Consider the following 22,796-nt stretch of genomic DNA (forward strand, 5'->3'; position numbering starts at 1 on the left):
TTTTAAGACAAAAATTCTCCTCTGGCTGTGGACCTGTAAAACTCAGAACAAGTTATCTGCTTCTGATATACAAAGGAGCGACAGTCATAGAATACATATTCCCATTTCCATAGAGAAAAAATGGAAAGTAAACAGGGGTGACTGGACTCATAGAGTTCCCAAAACCTGCAGGACAAACTTCATTGAATTTCAAATTCTGAGAGTCATATATCCTCAGGGCCTTAGGAAGTGGCAGTCCCACCCTTTCCAAGGACCCATGCAGTGGCCTTGCCCTCTCTGAATGCAACCCTCCACATTGGGAAGACCACTTTTTTCTCAGCTACACCCTCTCCAAGCATCAGGGCCAAACCTGGGCCCTCTGTCACCTCTGAGGCACATTCTCAACCCCTCCAGAACAATGTGGTGGCAGCCAGGCTCTCCCCAATCCCCAAGGAATGTGCTCCACCATCTCCAAGGCCTGAGGTAGCACAACTCTTCCACTGTAACAAGATGGAAGGCCAGTCCCTCTGCCTTCAGTGCTAAGTCACCTTCTCCAAGTGTTTGGGTAAGTCCACTCACCTGACCCATGGTTTCTTGACTTGAAACCTTAGCTTCCATAGTTCTGCCTCTGAAGCTATTCTTCCTCCCATGTTTTCCTTTACTGCCTCTCTTATTCCAGACTGGTGGAAGTTCCATTTATACAGATTCCACAACACTGTCATTGATTTTGTATGCAATATGTTGGGATCATACCCATCAGACAAAAGGACTTTCCACAAATCCTTCCTGGATAACTACATTTGAAATCCTTGTTTGTCCTGTAATGGTTGACTGGTTCTAAGCTTGGATAAATCCTCATGTGGGACCTTATTCACTGGGGTCTCACTTTCTGGAAGCACAGGATTTTTCAGAGCACCAATTTCTGTTTTCTTTGTACTTAAGAGTTCAGTTTTCAACTTATCTCTTTCCTCTCACATTTTACTATAAGCTTCAAGGAGCAGCCAGACTGCATTTGCCACATTTAGTTTGGAAATTTCTTTTACTAAATATCCAAGTTCATCACTCTAAAATTCTGCCTTCTGCCTACAAATAATGCCTTCCTTCCAGACATGTTCATCATTTCTGTCTAAAGCCTTCTCAGAAGTATCTTTAGAATCCATATTTCTACCAACAGTCTCTTTAAAGAATGCTAGGTCTTCTCTATCAAGCTCCTCATGATTCTTCCAGAATGTTCCCCTTATCTTTTCAAAAGCCATTCCAACATATTTGGTATTTGCAAATTGCACCAGCACCCCTCTCCTGGTACCAAAACTATATTAGTTTGTCAGCTGCCATAATGTGATGTACCAGAACTAGACCAGATTTTAATAAGGAGAATTTAATAAGTTACTAGTTTACAGTGTTAAGGAAATGAAAGTGTCCAAATTAAGGCAGCAACAATAGATTGCCTTAATTCAAGGAAGGTCCATGCATTAGAAACACCTTTATCAGCTTGGTAGTCACGTGGCTGGCATCTGCCTCTCCAGGTTCTGGCTTGCATAACATCTCATGGCAATGTCTGCTGGTTTCCAAGCATCTTCAAACATTTGTGTCACTGTTCTTCACATTTCTGCATCAGTGCTATTTCTGCTGTGAAGTTTCTGCCATCTCTGAGGCTTCTATCATTTCTGTAGCTCTGATCTGAAGTTTCTCTTGGCTCTCTCATCATTCCTGTCAGCTCTGTCATTTCTCCAAAATGCTTCTGCTTTTACAGGATTCAAGTAAGCTAATAAAGACCCACTTTGCACGTGGGGAGGAATTGTGAACTTGTCATGAAGATGCTATTATGCTACCTTGTAATACTAGGCCTGCCAGTTCCACATCACACTCCTTCCCAGGACCAGGAAGCACACACCTTCTACCTTGGTTTAAGAAGGCCAATGAAATCCAGGGTTTCTCTCTCTGCTGGAAAAGCACATAGCAATGTCTGCTAACTTTCTCTCCAGGCTTCTCCAATGGCTTGCCCAGGGCTCTGTTTGCTCCATTGGCTCTGCCAGTTCTGGTGGCTCTAAAGCTTTTTTAAGAAATGATTTCTTACTAGCTCGCTGATGCCTTCATGCATGTTCAAAGTACACAGATCTCCTAGTTTTACTCAGTGGAAAGTTTTGGCCAAATGTCCTAATATGTCAGTACCAGGAGTGGAAATCCCATACTGGTTTTTAAAGATAAAAGCAAAGCAAAATAACCAAGGTTCTTTCCATAGCATAGCCATCTCTTTATTCTTAGTATTGCTTATGGGTAATTTCTGTATCTTGTATGTACTTTTAATTCATCAGTCTTGCCAATACCTAAATAGGTATTGCTTATTTAGTCCTTAAAATGAATCAGCTTTTGCTTACCTAGGCTTCTATATTATTTTTTGCCAATGTAATTATTTTTTTGTTTTATACTTAATATTTTCTTTTTTTTCACTTTTCTGACTGTGCTTTTCCATTAACTCATTAAGTTGAATGTTTAGCACCTGTGTTACTTTTCCTTGCATTCTAACATATGCATAAAATTCAGTACATTTTCCCACAATACTACTTTAGGTACATCCTACAAGTATTGATGTTTTGCTTTTATTGTGAATCAGTTCTAAATCTTTCTTTAGTTCCATCCTAATTTCTTCTTTAATTCACTAATATTTAGTAATGTGTTTCATAGTTTCCATATAGAATACTTTTGTTTTGATTTCTAACTTAATCCATTGAGCACAAGGATCATAGTCCATATATTAATGAGTCTTTGGCATTTTTGGGGATATCCTTTATGGTCAAGTATAAGGTTAACATTTTTTTGTGCTCTCAGAACTTTATTAGGTGGAATTTGCCTGAAACAGTTGCGTACCTAGTTCAGGACAGTTGGAAAAGGGGAACATTTGCCTGGAGATATGTTCTATATTTTTAAAGAGAAACTGAGTGGCTGAGCATCTGAGCCCAAGTTCAGATTTTAAAAAAATATTTCTATTGATAAATCTTCACACACATACAATCCATACATGGTGTACAGTCAGTTGCTCACAATATTATAACTTAGTTGTGTATTCATCACCATAAACATTTTTAGAAGACTGATACCACTCCAGAAAAATAAATAAAAAGAAAGAAGATAAAGCTAATACATCCCATACCCCTTACTCCCCACATTGACCACTAGTATTTCAGCCTACCCAATTTATTTACCCCCTTTCCCCCTATTATTCATTTATTTTTATACATAATTTTTACTCATCTGTCCATACCCTTGATACAAAGAACATTAGACACAAATTTTTCACAATCACACAGTCACATTGTAAAAGTTATATCATTATGCAATCATCAAGAAATCTTGGGCAGGCCATGTGGCTCAGCAGGCAAATTTCTTGCCTACCATGATGGAGACCCTGGTTCAATGCCCAGTGCCTGCCCATGCAAAGAAGAAGACAAAGATGAAGGAGAAGAAGAAGGAGAAGAAGAATCAAGGCTACTGGAACACAGATCAACAGTTTTAGGTTCTTCCCTCCAGCCACTCCAATATACCATAAACTAAAATGGGATTTCTATGTAATGCATAAGAATAAGTGCCAGGATAACCTCTTCCTACCTTTGGTCAAGAAGTCTTTGTCAATCACTTGATGCCAGGTCCCAGCTTATCCCAGGAGTTCTGTCCCACATTGTCAGGGAGGGTTACACCCCTTGGAGTCAAGTCCCACATAAAGGGTGGGTGATGATTTCATCTGCCAAATTGGCTTAGAGAAGACAGACCACATCTGAGCAAAAAAAGAGGTTGTCTGGGGGTGACTATTAGGCCTAATTTTAAGTAGGCTTAACCTATCCTTTGCAGGAGAAAGTTTCATAGGTGTTGTGGTAGTTAGATTCAGTTGTCAACCTGGCCAGGTAAAGGCACCTAGTTCTGTTGCTGTGGACATGAGCCAATGGTAAATGAACCTCATCTGTTGCTAATTACATTTGCAGTCGTTTAGGAGGCGTGCCTGCTGCAATGAATGATGTTTGACTTAATTGGCTGGTGTTTAAATGAGAGAGTACAATGTAGCACAGCCCAAGCAGCTCAGCATATCTCATCTCAGTACTCACAGCTCAGTCCATGCCTTTGGAGATGCAGAAAGAAAGCACCCCAGGAAAAGTTGTTGGAACCCAGAAGCCTGGAGAGAAGGCCAGCAGAAACCATCCTGTGCCTTCCCACGTAAGAAAGAACCTCAGTTGAAAGTTAGCTGCCTTTCCTCTGAAGAACTAACAAAATAAATCCCCTTTTATTAAAAGCCGATCTGTCTCTAGTGTGTTGCATTCTGGCAGCTAGCAAACTAGAACAGGTGTGAACCCCAAGTTCAATGGCTTAGCCTATTGATTTGATTGTTCCTACTGCTTGTGAGAATATCAGAAATTCTCCAAATGTGGAGGTTGACTATTTCCTCCTTTCTCCCCAGCCCCCCAAGGAGACTTTGCAATTACTTCTTTATTCACTGCCCAAATTACTCTGGGATATATCAGTGTATCACACTAACCCGGAAAAACCAACGAATTCTCACACCCTATTCAGGATTCCATGTACTTATGGTATTCAAATAAACTGACCATCCAAGTTAAATTAGGTAATGCACTCACCAAAGTATAAATTCTGCACCAAATATACATCTCACCCTTTGTTCTTACATAGAATTTGAAGTTTCAAAATATGAATGATGGTATCCTTTACCCTGAGTTATGATTTACCTTAGTCCTATCCAGATCAGTTTTATTCATACCTTTACTCAAATTCAGATTATTTTAAAAATGGCCAGCTAAAGGAAAACAAATTTCTATGGACATGACTAGACTAGAAGCAGAAGCTCCTGATGCAAAAGACAAACATATGCCCAGTGTTATGTGGGGCCAGGTTTCATCTCTGCTGTTCCTAGATCAAGAGTCAGCTGGGGGAGGAACATGACCAATGACAAAAGGAAGTTTTTCCAAAAATGAGGGATAAATTACACAGGGTTGAAAAAACTCAAGTAATTGTTTACAAGGGAGTGAAATTAAGTCACGATTCTTCACTTGTACTTGACTTCCACACCAAAACTGCCTTGATCCAGGCAGCCATGGCATGGGGGCTTTGTGGACGGTCTGAGAGCAAGAGAGAGCAGTAAAGCATACCTGGTTAATGGTAGCCCCATGTCCATGCCACTAAGGCTTCCATCACATTTACAAAGACATACATAAATAAATTATATACAAAATCCAGGCTGTGAGGCGGGCTCTCCACAGAGGTTCAGGTGCCTAGGGTTACAGGTCCCAAGAATTCGAGGAAAGGGCCTTGGACTCCCAGACATGGGCTCTGTGTGTTCTCTTTTGTCCAAGAAGATCCTTCCACAGCCCATCCTTCTCTTCAGGGTTCAGTTTGTCCAATGTGGAAAGTTTCCATAGGTGGGTTTGGAGGCTTGAGTCTTGGGTTTCAAGGAGCTGGGTTGGCTGCGCTGACCTGAGCCACTCTGGGCATCCTGTGGAAGGTGGTGATGCAGCAACTGTGAGTGGGGTTGCAGGTTGGTGGGCAGGATGTGCATTAACGGTGGGGACACATAGCTAGGGGTTGCTCCAGGGCCTAGGGGCCCAGTGGAAACCAACACAGAGGGCAGGCTGAATAGTGGTGTGGTCCCAGAATGAGACCCCTGCATGTCAAAAGGCTGAGTCTTGTTGTAGATGGAACCAGTCATATCAGGTAGACCAGTAGTGTTTGAAGACACTGATACTCCTTTGCCAGGATGAGACCCTACAGACTTGTTTTGTGTCTATGATAATCCATTATAACTACTCTTGGTGTAGTCTCTGGCTGCTGTCCCTTGGGTCAGGTTGTTGTAAACTGCACTGTAGCTGTGCTGGCCATAACTACCAGCCTTCTGGAAGGGAGGGATTGGGGTGCTGAAGCTCACACCATGCTGCTTGGCTGTTGTTGGAAGGACAAACATGGTGGGCCCATACTGGATGGCACTGGGTATGCCTGTGTAGTAGGGGAAGTCTGTGTAGCTGTAGACAGGTGGCAGTGCAGGGTTCAAGAAAAATGCTGGGTTGTGTGATGGGTCTGAGATTTTGCTGTTGCTGAGCTAGTGTAGTGGGGGTGCAGGGGATGTAGAGTCACCACAGCCAAACTTAGTAACATCACGTGAATATGGATTTTTAGTTAGACTCCCATCTTGGCTGGCAAGGACTGTGGGTGCAGCAAGGGAATTCCATAGTAATCCATTGGCAGCCATGACTGTAGCTACTTCAGCCATGAACTGGAGCTCATTATAGCTATAGATGGGACAGGCAGGAAGCAGTCCTACAGGAACCACAAAGGTACTGGTTATGCAGCAGTGGAGACACCCCCTGGAGCAGGTTAGAGGGGGCATTGCCTGAAGTTACCAAGGGAGCAGTCCTGGTATACTCTGGGTGCATTCATGGTGATCCAACCCAAGAACAGGTGGTTCCCTGTATTCACACTACTGGGCAGATTGGCCTCTGAAGATGAGGCACTTGAGGTGGCAGTTGCTGCTCTAGAGGAGGTAGCCTAGTACTGAAAGGAAGGGTTACTTTCTATATTGGCATGCATGTGAGGCACGCTCAAGGAGAGTGCTGCATGTGCAGAGGAGAGACTGCTCTGGTGGCTGAAGAGGGAACAGCTAAGGTGAGAGAGGGGACTGCTGAGTAGGTCACCAGGCTGAGACAAAGTGAGCAAAGTGGCAGTGTGTTGGAAGGTGGAGGGCAGAATTGTAGTGCAGGACATGGTGCAGGGCAGGGAGCCCACAGATGAAAGACAAAGGGAGAGTCTTTGGAGCTGAACTGAAGAAGTAGTAGGTAGAATCTGTTGACTTTGTCCACCACCATGTCATGTCCATTCGTGATGGACTCACGGAGATTTGATGTGTAATCCTGTTATGTGCAGAACTATGGTCATAGGACGAAGACATTTCTAGTGGACTAGAGGAGCTCAAGGATGAGCTTGTCAACCTAGAGGAGGTAATGTAGAAGTTGTATAGGTGGGGTCCTGTACTGCACTGGTCATCAGTATAGAGGTATTTAAAGGATCACTGAGAGATTTTAGAATACAAACTGATGGGAATCTGTTTACTATTTTTGCTGGTTGGAACTGATCGAAATTCAGAGAAGGTTCTGATCCAAATTCCAGTGTGCCAAACTGAACATTCAATCCTATGACATCTGCTGAACCAAGCATTTCCTCTGCAGATGCTGGGATCTTAGAAGCTGGAGGTTTCCACTGCTTAGGGAGTTTGATATGTTTGAGATTTCGTTGGTGGACAGACACAGCCGTGTTTTCAACAGTGATACTGGGAAGTTGCAAAAGTTTGTTCACAGTGGAGGTACTGTCTATGGATGTTGATTCTTTGAGTTTTACCTGGGAAGAAAAGGAATCCAACCCAGGGACAGGAACAGTGACTGCTTCAAGCTGGTGCTGTTGTCACTGACTCAACTGGCTTAGAATTGGGGATGGCTCAGGCTGAGATTTGAAGACAAATTGACTGAGCACTGTGGGCTGGAATGCTAGGGGCTTGAGCTCCCAAGAAGAAGTGGTTGTGGGAGGACACATACTGTTCTGCTGTGAACTCTGGGTGGTGTTAAACTGGCCCAAACTTGGAGCTTTCAGCTGGTCCAAAATCTGGGAACTGTTAATGTTTGCCATTTTTGAAGGTGCTAGCTCCCCAAATCTTGTATCAAGGACCAATGACAGACTCTGAGGAGAGTAGGAATTGGCAACAGTGGAGTTGCCCATTCCTGGTGCAATCTGAATGTTGTGTTGAAAATTTGTGAAGACAAGGGTTTGGTCAAAGTCCTGCTGTTGGGAACATTCAAAGGAGTTGACTTCTGAGACTTGACTGGGAGGAGTGGGCTTCTATAACAGGTCTACTAGATCAGGCATGACACAATTCTCTGCTGGAACAGATGAGGCCACAACAACCTTTGTTTCAGAAAGATTTCTGTCCAGTCTTCTACTGTTTCAGTCTTCCAGTGTTCTTTCAGGTCCCATTCTGTTTGTTCCCACCATTCTGAGCAACTTCCCAAACTGCTGCTTTTGTCCCATAGCCATCTGTGGATGGAGAATCTGAATAGTCTGCAGGTTTAAATGTCCCCATCCCTTGGGTTGTGAAACTTCCTGCCCCTCTCCCTCTGCCGTGTCCGAATCCTCTACCATGGGCTTGCTTGCCAGTGTATGAAGACATGTCCCCTTGATCACAGTCAATTCCATGAAATGGCACCTCTAAACTCTGCCATGATTGCCTCCTCCCTTTCAAATTGTTGTTTCCATGTCCATGACTCATCTCTCACTTCTCTTCTTTCCATTCTCTTTGTTTTCTGAACTTCCTTTTCCAATTTTTTTCCTCATGCCTACAATCATGCATGAAGTCTGCATTCCCTTCCAGCAATATATTGATACCTTTGTTCACATCACCATTGCATTCATGTAGGGCTAGTATGCATTCATCCTGTTTTTTCCCTGCCATTTCCATTAGCTGTTTACCTTTAACTTCAAGATCTGAATCATCCTTATCAAAGATTACTTGAATGAGGCATGTCTGTTCAGCTGTTGTGTGTACTATTTGTTTCTGTGGTTGTATTGCCTGTGTAGCTAAAATCTGTGCTTTTTCCACCAAGCACTCAGGAATGGTCACTGCTCACCAAAGTCATCACATACAGTATATACAAAATACCATATGTACAAAATAGAAAATTGCTGCTGCTCTCAATATTCTCAGGACCCACTGATGCTACTGCCCTAAGGTTAACTTTTGTAAATATTTCACAGCTATTTGAAAAGCAGGTTTATTCTGCTTTCTGGTCTCAGGGTTTTAAATGCATCAGTTGCATTAAACTAGTTAATTATGTCATGAAAATCTTTATATCCTTTGTAGTGTTGTTCCAGTTTTTTGGCTGCCAGAATGCAATATATCAGAAATGGAATGGCTTTTAAAAAGGGGAATTTAATAAGTTGCTAGCTTACAGTCCTAAGGCTGAGAAAATGTCCCAATTAAAACAAGTCTATAGAAATGTCCCAATCTAAGGCATCCAGGGAAAGATACCTTGGTTCAAGAAGGCCAATGAAGTTCACGATTTCTCTCTCAACTGAAAGGACACGTGGTGAACACAGTCAGAGTTTTTCTTTCATCTGGAAAGGCACATGGAGAACACAGCATCATCTGCTAGCTTCTTCTCCTGGCTTCCTTTTTCATGAAGCTCCTCAGGATGCATTTTCCTTCTTCATCTTCAAAGGTCACTGGCTGATGGACTCTGTTTTTCGTGGCTATGTTGTTCTGCTCTACTCTCTCTGAATTGCTCTTTCTCCAAAATGTTTTCTCTTTTATAGGACTTCAGAAACTAATCAAAGCCCACCCAAATGGGTGGAGACACACCTCCAGCTACTCCAGTTTAACAACCACTCTTGATTAAATCACATCTCCAGGGGGATGATATAATTACAGTTTCAAACATTCAGTACTGACTAGGGATTAGAAGAAATGGCTGCCTTTACAAAATGGGATTAGGTTTAAAATATGACTTTTCTAGGGTATATACATCATTTCAAACCAGCACAAGTGTCTTTTTATCTCCTCCTTGAGCTATCAGTTGCTGACAGAGAAGTGTCAAAATTTCCCTCCAAGATTGTGGATTGCCAATTTCCTTCTTTTAAGTTCTATCAACTTTTGTTTTATGTTCTTGGGAAGCATTGTCTTAAATGTATACACATTCATAATTGTCACGTCTTACGAATGATATTTTTTGCTTTTAATTCTTAAGTAATAATCCTCTTTATCTCCATTAATGTTTTTTGCCTTGAGGCCTTTTTATTTGATTTTAATATAGTGTAACTACCAGTTTTTGGTTAATATTTTCTTGATAATTTTCAACTTCGCTTTGTCATTAAATCTAGCTAAATATCTTGTAAACAACATTCAATATCTAATCCATTTTTTAACCCAGTCCAAATGTATCTGCTTTTCAGTTACTGATAGATGAACTTTTTCATCCCATTTAATTTTTGGATTTTGTCTACCCATACTTTTCCTTTCTTCCTTTTTCTCCTTTATTGTTGCTTCTTAACTAATTGATCAAGTTTCATTTATGTTTATTCCTTCTATTGGTTTGAAGTTTTACATTCAATTCCTGTTCTTTTAATGCTTACCCTCAATTTTTTGACATGTACACTTGTTTGAAAGTCTAAAACTAATCCAAGTCTGTAATTACCTTCCAAACAATACGAAGAACTTACATTGTTTTAATTTTAATCTCCTCTCTTCTTTTCCATTTAATTATTGTCTGGTATTTTGTCTATAAAGCTTACAAATCAGTCATTTTTTTTCTTCTGGGACTGATGTTGCTTTTTAAATTTACCAATTTCTTTGCTCACCTTGTTTCCTGAATCCCTCTTTTCTCTTAAGAGTCTAAATCTTCTTCCTGAGCTCTTTTTTGCAATGTCTAAAGTAGTGATCTGCGTAGGAGATAGGATTAACATAAGACCTGAGGAACTACTTGGGAGTAGATAGCATTAGGGTGGTGGCAGCAGTAAGCTGCTTTATGTTATCTGATTTCTGTAAGACAGTTTAGGAGGAAGAGAATGTTTGTTTACCCCAAATGGTTATTTTAAGTATGAAGGAAGAACACTGAAAGATAAGAACTTTGTTCCCTCAGGAAATGCATGCATGCCTATTGTCATCCTGTGGTATATAACCAGGATCTGGTTAAGAATAAAATTGTCTGAAGTCTGTCTGAAGTAAACTCAAGCTTCAGACCCCCTGAGCCCGTCTGTGTCTTTCTTTCTTTCTTTCTTCCTTTCTTTTTTTCTCATCATTCCTTAATATCCTTCAAGCTCCATTTCAACAGGAAGCAGCATCTGGCACCCAATGTGGGGCTCGAAGAAGAAGACTCCAAATCAATATTAAGGAACCAAGGAAAAGTCTCATTAGAGGCACGTGTGTCCAGCCGATAGAAGAGGACTCGAGTCATATTGGTAAAGTAAGCATTTTCCTTGGATCATCAGGGTAACGGGTAATCATAATAGGCGGCTGGAGAAGTATGTATGTATGTTTGTATGTTTGTGTGTTGAAAACATCATTAGGGTGTCATTACTAAGATAAGGTTCTAATAAAGTTTAAGAGTTATTTGTATTTTAAACGAAAAAAGACTTTGTGGATAAAGCAGAGAAGAGTCTAAAGCAGACTCCCCATAGTGAGATGGGAGACATTGAGGGAAAAGGAGTGAAGAAAGTTCTGAATTGAAAACAGTTTTCCATGACAATACAGTGAGGCTACATGGGGCAATAACAGAAGGGAGTTTAGGAAAAATAAAGAAACTGTGTTCTTGTTGTTAGGAAGAAAATAGTAAAGGGAAATAGTTAATAGCATAAAGATGACACAGCCAGGAAATAATAGCCAGGGACAAGGTAATTCTAGTTGGGAAAAAGAGGTTAAAAAAGCTTCTTCAAGAAAGAAGCTATTTCTTAAAAAAAAAAACTTCAAAATAGAAACACAGAAGTGTAAACCTGAGGCAAGGGAAAAGGAAAGCAAATAAATAACTTAAGATGGGATGCATAAATGGTATGATTTCTAAATGTTGGGTTAATTTTTTTTCTTTTTTTTCATTAATTAATAAAAAAAAGATGGGATGCATAATTATAAAAATTTTACATCAATATGAGCTGCCTTCATATAAAAATTCATATACACCTGAGTCAGAAAATATTCAATAGGAACAATGCCATGCCAAACAAAAATCAGTACTAATTAATGGTTCCTGTAGAATTATAATAGATCAGTCCCCTAAGGGGTATGCAATTCAGGCTTGTAGTTCTGACACAAAGTGTTCTGTTAAGTTACCTTGGTTTAATCTAAAGAATTATTCTACTGAAATTATACCTATGCTACAAATAAAACCTTGTGACAAAGAATGGGAATAGTAACCCCATCTCCTTTTACAAACAGCAATTTGGAAACTGGCCATGAGTTTCGCTCCTATTCATATTTTTAAAAGAAATATATTTTAAGAACTTTAAAACTAAAAATTCTTGTTAAAACTATATATTGATAGTTAATGCATATTTGAAACATTAATTAAAGTATTTTAAGTATTTAACATTATTCTAACAAATTTAATTTTGATGGTAATTATATGTGGTAAAATATTTGTTCAAAGTAATGATTTAAGTATGAAAAATATGAAAGATGTATTTTTATTAATAGGAAAACAGAATAGTTTTATCCTAAAATGAATAACTGTTACTAAATGAGAAAAATATAGGACAAAGCCTAAACTAGTATAATAAGTGCTGAGGGTTTGTAAAAATGGAAATTATGGTTAAAATCAAGAAAGATTTAATGAGTCTAAAATGATAATGTTTTCTTGAACTTTTAGCCTGTTCTAATGAAATGATATAAAAAAAATTCTAAATAATTAGTTAGAAAGCAAAGAGTCTGTGTTTTATCAAAATAACTTATGTTAACTTTTATCATGTTGTTATCTGTATAAAAAATACTGATTTTCTCCTGGGTATCATTATACTGGCAAAAACTGCTTCTTTTCTTGCCCTAAACCAGGTGGCTTAATCTATTAATCTAAGTACTATTACTATAAATGAATCTATTACTGGCTAAATCATATTCAAATCATGTAAATACCTATATTCTTTTAAGCCAAAATATCTTAAGGCTTTGTCCAATCTTTATATAAACTACATATGTATAAACTAAATCTATCCTAAAATAACCATGGCTTATTTTGGGAGCAGATCAGATTTGAGGGCTGAATGCAAGGAAAAAATATACTTGTGGGAGTCTTTTTGTTCACCTGATGTTGCCATTACATGCAGCTGATGTTGCTATCACATGACCTTGGTGAGAAATAATTAAAATATACACTCTAGCTGGGAGGACTGGCTATTCCCCCAGAAGGAAGTGTACTTTAATAAAGATATCTAGGTCCCAGGAAGCTCCTCTTGGTCCCTAGCCAGTTCCCAGAGGGCCCAACTGGGCCCGGTCATGTAAGCAAATCGAAATTTGGCCACTATTGTGAGAAAATACTATAAAAACTGCATGCAATATATTTATATTTAAAATTAGCAAAAACTCACAACCAGTTATAAAGAATCCACATTCCTGCATTTCTTTTAAATCAATCCAATGAATTCAATTTAAAAAATCTGGTCATTTACTATGGGTACACATCACTATTGGCACTCTGCATTCATTTTTGCTACCTGCCACCTTAGGGATTCCTAATTATATGTTACAAAACTTGTTTGATATTTTACAAGGAGATTCTGATTTAGTAAGCAAAAGGCAGTTAACAGCTGCAGCTGAATGAGAGTTACAATTAATTGAACAATTAAAAAAAAGGACAGCTTGTTCAAATAGATCTAAAAAAGCCTGTTGATTTTATTATTTTCTTTACCTTGCAATCTCCCACAGGCCTATTTTAGCAAGATGGTGTTTTAAAATGGATTTTTTCACCAAACAATTGACAAAAATGTTTAAATGCATATTTGCAAAAGATTATTTCTTTAATAGCCAAAGGTCACCAAAGATATTATCAATTAAGAGGTCATGATCCTAATTGCATAGTGTGTGATCTCACAAAGGAAGAGATTCAAAGTCTATATATTTTCAATACCTCTTGGCATATAGCATTAAGTGACTTTAAAGGACAAACGAATAATTATTTGCTATGTCAAAACTTTTACAATTTTTAAAAATGAACACAATGGATTTTGCCTAAAATAGTTCCAGCTTCCCCGCTAGCTATTACTGTTTTTACTGATGATAATATTAATGGGAAGGCCGCATATGTCACCCCAGTGGAAAACAAGTTAGAAAATGCCTTATACCTCAACCCAGCATACTGAATTAACAGCTGTAATTCAAGTATTGCAAAGTTTTCCACAATCTCTTAATATTGTTTCTGATTTTGAATATGTTTGCCAAACAGTTACTCACATTGAGACAGCTTCTTTGTTTGAAAAAGATGAACTCTCCTGAATGTTTTTACATTTACAAACATTAGTCAGAAGTTAAATTAATCCTCTTTTTATCGTGGATATAAAGAGCTCATACCAATCTTCCAGGTCCTCTGTCATTACAAAATCAGCAAGCAGATAGTCTTGTGAGTTTAATTCAAGATCCCACAACACTTCACAAATTGATATCAATAGCAAAGGGCTGGGAAAGAAAGTTTCATCTTTATCTAAACAGCAAGCTCAGGACATTGTCAGGACTTGTCCAACCTGTGGACCTTTGAATGCACTCCCATTTGCAGCAGGGGTTAATCCTCAAGGTCAAAAAGCAAATAAATTATGGCAAATAGATGTTACTCATATTTCATATTTTGATAAAATGCAATATGTACATGTTATCATAGACACTTGTTCTCATTTCATCTGGGCTACTGCACAATCTGGAGAGCATTTCTGCCATGTTAAATCAGATTTACTTAATGCTTTTGCTGTTATGGGATGCCCTCAATCTATTAAATGGACAATGGTCCTGCTTATACAGGAAAACAATTTCATAAATTTTGTACTACTTTTAATATTACTCATCACAGGAATTCCACATAATTCCTCAAGGCAAGGAATTATTACATGAGCAAACCAGACGCTAAAGTCTATGCTCTTTGAAACAAAAAGGGGGAGATGATGATCAGGATGATGTTATGAAAATATGTACACCAAAAGATCAATTAGCAAAACCACTGTTTACTTTAAATTTTTTAAACATTTATGATAATTCATCACAGACTCCTGCAGGACAACATTTTAGTAATTTGGGAAATAAAAATGATATAACCCAAACAGAACTGCAGCTGTAGCCAATCTATTGGAAAGATGTTAAAAATGATTTATGGAAACCAGGAATGGTAAAGGTGTAAGGGTAGGGGTTTTGCTGTTGTCATTGCAGATGACGGAACCTCAGTTTGGATTCCCTCAAAGAGAATAAAACCCAGACATGTCAACCTGGAAGAAAATAGCTAAATGGGTAATGTATATTATAGGACATAAAATTTTAATTGCTGTAGGACAGGGACATATTTATACTTAGTGGGTTTATCTATGAGCCCTAACATGGGCCAATCCAACTTTACCAAAATAATCTGAATACAAGTTTAGGATTCCCAGGTCCAGTAAGAAAAAAACTGGTGTCAAATTTAATTCTTCCATTTTTAGAAAGACCTGTATGCATAACTGTATGGAAGCAAAGGATACTTGCCTGTTAGATGGGAAAGAAAGTTGGAATGGATGGCAGCTATGTCATATGGATTGAGCAGTTATCATAATTAATGATTCCTATGGAATTGTAAGAGATGCAGCCCCTGTGGGATCTCCCATCTCTAACTTGAAGATAACTGAGATTATATGGACAGGCAAGCTAAACCAGAGTTTAATACATAGAGGATGATTTCTTCCAAAATTTAGGATGATAAATACATTAGTCAGAGAAATTTATGGGAAATTTTCCTAGGACTGGGACCAATTTTTATAGCATATTCTAGTAACTATAACTTCTCTCTAAATAGCCACCATAAACACTATATGCATAGAAGAAATCAAACTTTTAATTATAAGAATTATTCTCTATTCACTTGTCTCCAAGCATTTATATTGCAGAAAAATGAGATGATTGTAGCAACAAGGAGAAGAGGTATTTGGCTGCTGGTGCTGATGTCAAGATCCTGGCAATCCTCTCCAGAAACACAAGTCCTGATCCATTTGGCAAAAGAATATCTAAAAAGGACTAATAGACTAATTGGACTCATTATTGCAGCTGTCATTGGAATCATTGGAAGCATCACTGTGGCATAGACAATCTCATTGATAAGCAAATTAATAATAGACTAAATGATATAAAAATGACATTGGTTCATATTGGAGATCAAATGTATAATTTAAATTTTTTACAAAGTTTAAAGTGTAAATGGAATGAGAGTAGTTTTTGTATTACCCCCTTTTAACATATAACCTATCTGAAATAGAATGGGAAAAGGTAAAAAGGCATCTTTTAAGGCTTTCAGATAGTTTAAGTCCTGATGTCTTAGAATTACAAAAAAGGGGTATTAGAATTATCTCAGAATAATTTACATGTAGCCTATGGAGGTGATATTACACAATCACTTACCCAAGAGCTAAATAATCTTAGGTTTGGGGCTGTTTATACTTCACTTACTCCTCAGCTGTGTTTAACAACAGATAATCAAAGTCAGAGAGCTTGACTGGCAGCTAATGACGGGTAAGACCCTTCCTTCAGAGCCTAAGGGCAACCTAAGACAGGCTCAGTCACCTCTGCTTATGACCACCCTAACAATGTGATTCTTGCAAAAACTCTTGGCTCCCTCCTGAATCAAAGTCAGAGAGCTTGACTGGAAGCCAATGACGGGTAAGACCCTTCCTTCAGAGCCTAAGGGCAACCTAAGACAGGCGCGGTCACCTCGACTTAGATAACATAAAAAGGGGGAAATGTAGGAAATAGGATTAACATAAGACCTGCGGAACTACTTGGGAGTAGATGGCATTAGGGTGGTGGTGGCAGTAAGCTGCTTTATGTTATCTGATTTATGTAAGACAGTTTAGGAGGAAGAGAATGTTTGTTTACCCCAAATGGCTATTTTAAGTACGAAGGAAGAACACTGAAAGATAAGAACTTTGTTCCCTCAGGAAATGTATGCAGGCCTATTGTCATCCTGTGGTATATAACCAGGATCTGGTTAAGAATAAAATTGTCTGAAGTCTGTCTGAAGTAAACTCAAGCTTCAGACCCCCTGAGCCTGTCTGTGTTTTTCTTCTTTCTTCCTTTTTTTCTCATTATTCCTTAATATCCTTCGAGAATATCCTTCGAGCTCCGTTTCAACAGGAAACAACAGATCTGTGGGTGGTAACTCTTTGTTTTCTGATAATATCTCTACTTTCCCTTCACTGTAGAATGATAGTATAGCGGGTTCAGAATTTTAGGTTGTGAGTTGATTTTTCTCAATGTTTAGCGATGTTGTTCCATTGGTACCTGACTGCTATTGCTGGTTTTGAGATTATTTGGCTATATTTATTTGTATTGTTCTTTTGTACCTTTTAAGATTTTCTCTTCATCTTTGGTGTTATGTTTTTAGTGTTTTGCATGTTTGATGTTGTTCTAAGATATGTTTTGGTGTGTACTTACTTTTAGTTACCAACTTCCTAATTCACTGTGTGGTTTGAGTCAATAGATTAATACATATCTACTATCAGTTCTGGAAAATTCTGACCTAGTATCACTTTGTATATGGCCTCTTACTCATTCCATTCTATACTCCTGACAGACATGTATGGACCTTGTCTTCTTTTTTTTTTTTTGTATTTTTTTTTTATTAATTAAAAAAAGAATTAACAAAACAATTAGAAATCATTCCAATCTACATGTACAATCAGTAATTCTTAATAACATCACATAGTTGCATATTCATCATTTCTTAGTACATTTGCATCGATTTAGAAAAAGAAATAAAAAGACAACAGAATAAGAATTAAAACAATAATAGAAAGAAAAAAAAACAAAAAAAAACAAAAACAAAAAACCTATACCTCACATGCAGCTTCATTCAGTGTTTTAACATAATTGCATTACAATTGGGTAGTATTGTGCTGTCCATTTCTGAGTTTTTATATCCAGTCCCGTTGTACAGTCTGTATCCCTTCATATCCAATTATCCCTTCTCTTTTTTTTTTTTTAATTAACGGAAAAAAAGAAATTAACCCAACATTTAGAGATCATACCATTCTACACATGCAATCATTAATTCTTAACATCATCACATAGATGCATGATCATCATTTCTTAGTACATTTGCATTGGTTTAGAAGAACTAGCAACATAACCGAAAAAGATATAGAATGTTAATATAGAGAAAAAAATAAAAGTAATAATAGTAAAATCAAAACAAAACAAAACAAAACAAAACAAAAACCTATAGCTCAGATGCAGCTTCATTCAGTGTTTTAACATGATTACTTTACAATTAGGTATTATTGTGCTGTCCATTTTTGAGTTTTTGTATCTAGTCCTGTTGCACAGTCTGTATCCCTTCAGCTTCAATTACCCATTGTCTTACCCTGTTTCTAACTCCTGCTGAACTCTGTTACCAATGACATATTTCAAGTTTATTCTCGAATGTCCGTTCACATCAGTGGGACCATACAGTATTTGTCCTTTAGTTTTTGGCTGGATTCACTTAGCATAATATTCTCTAGGTCCATCCATGTTATTACATGGTTCATAAGTTTATCTTGTCTTAAAGCTGCATAATATTCCATCGTATGTATATACCACAGTTTGTTTAGCCACTCTTCTGTTGATGGAGATTTTGGCTGTTTCCATCTCTTTGCAATTGTAAATAATGCTGCTATAAACATTGGTGTGCAAATGTCCGTTTGTGTCTTTGCCCTTAAGTCCTTTGAGTAGATACCTAGCAATGGTATTGCTGGGTCGTATGGCAATTCTATATTCAGCTTTTTGAGGAACCGCCAAACTGCCTTCCACAGTGGTTGCACCCTTTGACATTCCCACCAACAGTGGATAAGTGTGCCTCTTTCTCCGCATCCTCTCCAGCACTTGTCATTTTCTGTTTTGTGATAATGGTCATTCTGGTGGGTGTGAGATGACATCTCATTGTGGTTTTGATTTGCATTTCTCTAATGGCCAGGGACATTGAGCATCTCTTCATGTGCCTCTTGGCCATCCGTATTTCCTCTTCTGAGAGGTGTCTGTTCAAGTCTTTTTCCCATTTTGTAATTGGGTTGGCTGTCTTTTTGTTGTTGAGATGAACAATCTCTTTATAAATTCTGGATACTAGACCTTTATCTGATATATCATTTCCAAATATTGTCTCCCATTGTGAAGGCTGTCTTTCTACTTTCTTGATGAAGTTCTTTGATGCACAAAAGTGTTTAATTTTGAGGAGTTCCCATTTATTTATTTCCTTCTTCAGTGCTCTTGCTTTAGGTTTAAGGTCCATAAAACCGCCTCCAGTTGTAAGATCCATAAGATATCTCCCAACATTTTCCTCTAACTGTTTTATGGTCTTAGACCTAATGTTTAGATCTTTGATCCATTTTGAGTTAACTTTTGTATAGGGTGTGAGAGATGGGTCTTCTTTCATTCTTTTGCATATGGATATCCAGTTCTCTAGGCACCATTTATTGAAGAGACTGCTCTGTCTCAGGTGAGTTGGCTTGACTGCCTTATCAAAGATCAAACGTCCATAGATGAGAGGGTCTATATCTGAGCACTCTATTCGATTCCATTGGTTGATATATCTATCTTTATGCCAATACCATGCTGTTTTGACCACTGTGGCTTCATAATATGCCTTAAAGTCAGTCAGCGTGAGACCTCCAGCTTCGTTTTTTTTCCTCAAGATGTTTTTAGCAATTCGGGGCACCCTGCCCTTCCAGATAAATTTGCTTATTGGTTTTTCTATTTCTGAAAAATAAGTTGTTGGGATTTTGATTGGTATTGCATTGAATCTGTAAATCAATTTAGGTAGGATTGACATCTTAACTATATTTAGTCTTCCAATCCATGAACACGGTATGCCCTTCCATCTATTTAGGTCTTCTGTGATTTCTTTTAGCAGTTTTTTGTAGTTTTCTTTATATAGGTTTTTTGTCTCTTTAGTTAAATTTATTCCTAGGTATTTTATTCTTTTAGTTGCAATTGTAAATGGGATTCGTTTCTTGATTTCCCCCTCAGCTTGTTCATTACTAGTGTATAGAAATGCTACAGATTTTTGAATGTTGATCTTGTAACCTGCTACTTTGCTGTACTCATTTATTAGCTCTAGTAGTTTTGTTGTGGATTTTTCCGGGTTTTCGACGTATAGTATCATATCGTCTGCAAACAGTGATAGTTTTACTTCTTCCTTTCCAATTTTGATGCCTTGTATTTCTTTTTCTTGTCTAATTGCTCTGGCTAGAACCTCCAACACAATGTTGAATAATAGTGGTGATAGTGGACATCCTTGTCTTGTTCCTGATCTTAGGGGTAAAGTTTTCAATTTTTCCCCATTGAGGATGATATTAGCTGTGGGTTTTTCATATATTCCCTCTATCATTTTAAGGAAGTTCCCTTGTATTCCTATCTTTTGAAGTGTTTTCAACAGGAAAGGATGTTGAATCTTGTCGAATGCCTTCTCTGCATCAATTGAGATGATCATGTGATTTTTCTGCTTTGATTTGTTGATATGGTGTATTACATTAATTGATTTTCTTATGTTGAACCATCCTTGCATACCTGGGATGAATCCTACTTGGTCATGATGTATAATTCTTTTAATGTGTTGTTGGATACGATTTGCTAGAATTTTATTGAGGATTTTTGCATCTGTATTCATTAGAGAGATTGGTCTGTAGTTTTCTTTTTTTGTAATATCTTTGCCTGGTTTTGGTATGAGGGTGATGTTGGCTTCATAGAATGAATTAGGTAGTTTTCCCTCCACTTCGATTTTTTTGAAGAGTTTGAAGAGAATTGGTACTAATTCTTTCTGGAACGTTTGGTAGAATTCACATGTGAAGCCATCTGGTCCTGGACTTTTCTTTTTAGGAAGCTTTTGAATGACTAATTCAATTTCTTTACTTGTGATTGGTTTGTTGAGGTCATCTATGTCTTCTTGAGTCAAAGTTGGTTGTTCATGTCTTTCCAGGAACCCGTCCATTTCCTCTAAATTGTTGTATTTATTAGCGTAAAGTTGTTCATAGTATCCTGTTATTACCTCCTTTATTTCTGTGAGGTCAGTAGTTATGTCTCCTCTTCCATTTCTGATCTTATTTATTTGCATCCTCTTTCTTCTTCTTTTTGTCAATCTTGCTAAGGGCCCATCAATCTTATTGATTTTCTCATAGAACCAACTTCTGGCCTTATTGATTTTCTCTATTGTTTTCATGTTTTCAATTTCATTTATTTGTGCTCTAATCTTTGTTATTTCTTTCCTTTTGCTTGCTTTGGTGTTAGCTTGCTGTTCTTTCTCCAGTTCTTCCAAATGGATAGTTAATTCCTGAATTTTTGCCTTTTCTTCTTTTCTGATATAGGCATTTAGAGCAATAAATTTCCCTCTTAGCACTGCCTTTGCTGCGTCCCATAAGTTTTGATATGTTGTGTTTTCATTTTCATTCGCCTCGAGGTATTTGCTAATTTCTCTTGCAATTTCTTCTTTGACCCAGTCGTTGTTTAGGAGTGTGTTGTTGAGCCTCCACGTATTTGTGAATTTTCTGGCACTCTGCCTATTATTGATTTCCAACATCATTCCTTTATGGTCCGAGAAAGTGTTGTGTAAGATTTCAATCTTTTTAAATTTGTTAAGACTTGCTTTGTGACCCAGCATATGGTCTATCTTTGAGAATGATCCATGAGCACTTGAGAAAAAGGTGTATCCTGCTGTTGTGGGATGTAATGTCCTATAAATGTCTATTAAGTCTAGTTCATTTATAGTAATATTCAGATTCTCTATTTCTTTGTTGATCCTCTGTCTAGATGTTCTGTCCCTTGATGAGAGTGGTGAGTTGAAGTCTCCAACTATTATGGTATATGAGTCTATTTCCCTTTTCAGTGTTTGCAGTATATTCCTCACGTATTTTGGGGCATTCTGATTCGGTGCGTAAATATTTATGATTGTTATGTCTTCTTGTTTAATTGTTCCTTTTATTAGTATATAGTGTCCTTCTTTGTCTCTTTTAACTGTTTTACATTTGAAGTCTAATTTGTTGGATATTAGTATAGCCACTCCTGCTCTTTTCTGGTTGTTATTTGCATGAAATATCTTTTCCCAACCTTTCACTTTCAACCTATGTTTATCTTTGGGTCTAAGATGTGTTTCCTGTAGACAGCATATAGAAGGATCCTGTTTTTTAATCCATTCTGCCAATCTATGTCTTTTGATTGGGGAATTCAGTCCATTGACATTTAGTGTTATTACTGTTTGGATAATATTTTCCTCTAACATTTTGCCTTTTGTATTATATATATCATATCTGATTTTCCTTCTTTCTACACTCTTTTCCATATCTCTCTCTTCTGTCTTTTTGTATCTGACTCTAGTGCTCCCTTTAGTATTTCTTGCAGAGCTGGTCTCTTGGTCACAAATTCTTTCAGTGACTTTTTGTCTGAGAATGTTTTAATTTCTCCCTCATTTTTGAAGGATAATTTTGCTGGATATAGGAGTCTTGGTTGGCAGTTTTTCTCTTTTAGTATTTTAAATATATCATCCCACTGTCTTCTAGCTTCCATGGTTTCTGCTGAGAAATCTACACAAAGTCTTATTGGGTTTCCCTTGTATGTAATGGATTGTTTTTCTCTTGCTGCTTTCAAGATCTTCTCTTTCTCTTTGACCTCTGACATTCTAACTAGTAAGTGTCTTGGAGAACGCCTATTTGGGTCTAATCTCTTTGGGGTGCGCTGCACTTCTTGGATCTGTAATTTTAGGTCTTTCATAAGAGTTGGGAAATTTTCAGTGAAAATTTCTTCCATTAGTTTTTCTCCTCCTTTTCCCTTCTCTTCTCCTTCTGGGACACCCACAACACGTATATTTGTGCGGTTCATATTGTCCTTGAGTTCCCTGATACCCTGTTCAAATTTTTCCATTCTTTTCCCTATAGTTTCTGTTTCTTTTTGGAATTCAGATGTTCCATCCTCCAAATCACTAATTCTATCTTCTGTCTCTTTAAATCTATCATTGTAGCTATCCATTATTTTTTCTATGTTCGCTACTTTATCCTTCACTTCCATAAGTTCTGCGATTTGTTTTTTCAGTTTTTCTATTTCTTCTTTA

The 22,796-nt window shown here is 37.7% G+C and overlaps 1 long non-coding RNA gene and 1 pseudogene across 1 annotated transcript; one reads left to right on the forward strand and one right to left on the reverse strand.

Moving 5' to 3' along the window:
- Positions 1–5,371: 5,371 nt before the first annotated feature.
- Positions 5,372–8,657, reverse strand: LOC143670587 (ubiquitin-associated protein 2 pseudogene; annotated as a pseudogene).
- Positions 8,658–10,562: 1,905 nt separating this feature from the next.
- Positions 10,563–16,870, forward strand: LOC143670476 (uncharacterized). The gene is made up of 3 exons (XR_013169369.1): positions 10,563–10,979; positions 14,912–14,989; positions 15,605–16,870. It is a non-coding gene; the product is annotated as an uncharacterized LOC143670476 (long non-coding RNA).
- The last annotated feature ends 5,926 nt before the right edge of the window (positions 16,871–22,796 follow it).

Source organism: Tamandua tetradactyla, chromosome X, assembly GCF_023851605.1.
Source record: "Tamandua tetradactyla isolate mTamTet1 chromosome X, mTamTet1.pri, whole genome shotgun sequence".
NCBI lineage: Eukaryota > Metazoa > Chordata > Mammalia > Pilosa > Myrmecophagidae > Tamandua > Tamandua tetradactyla.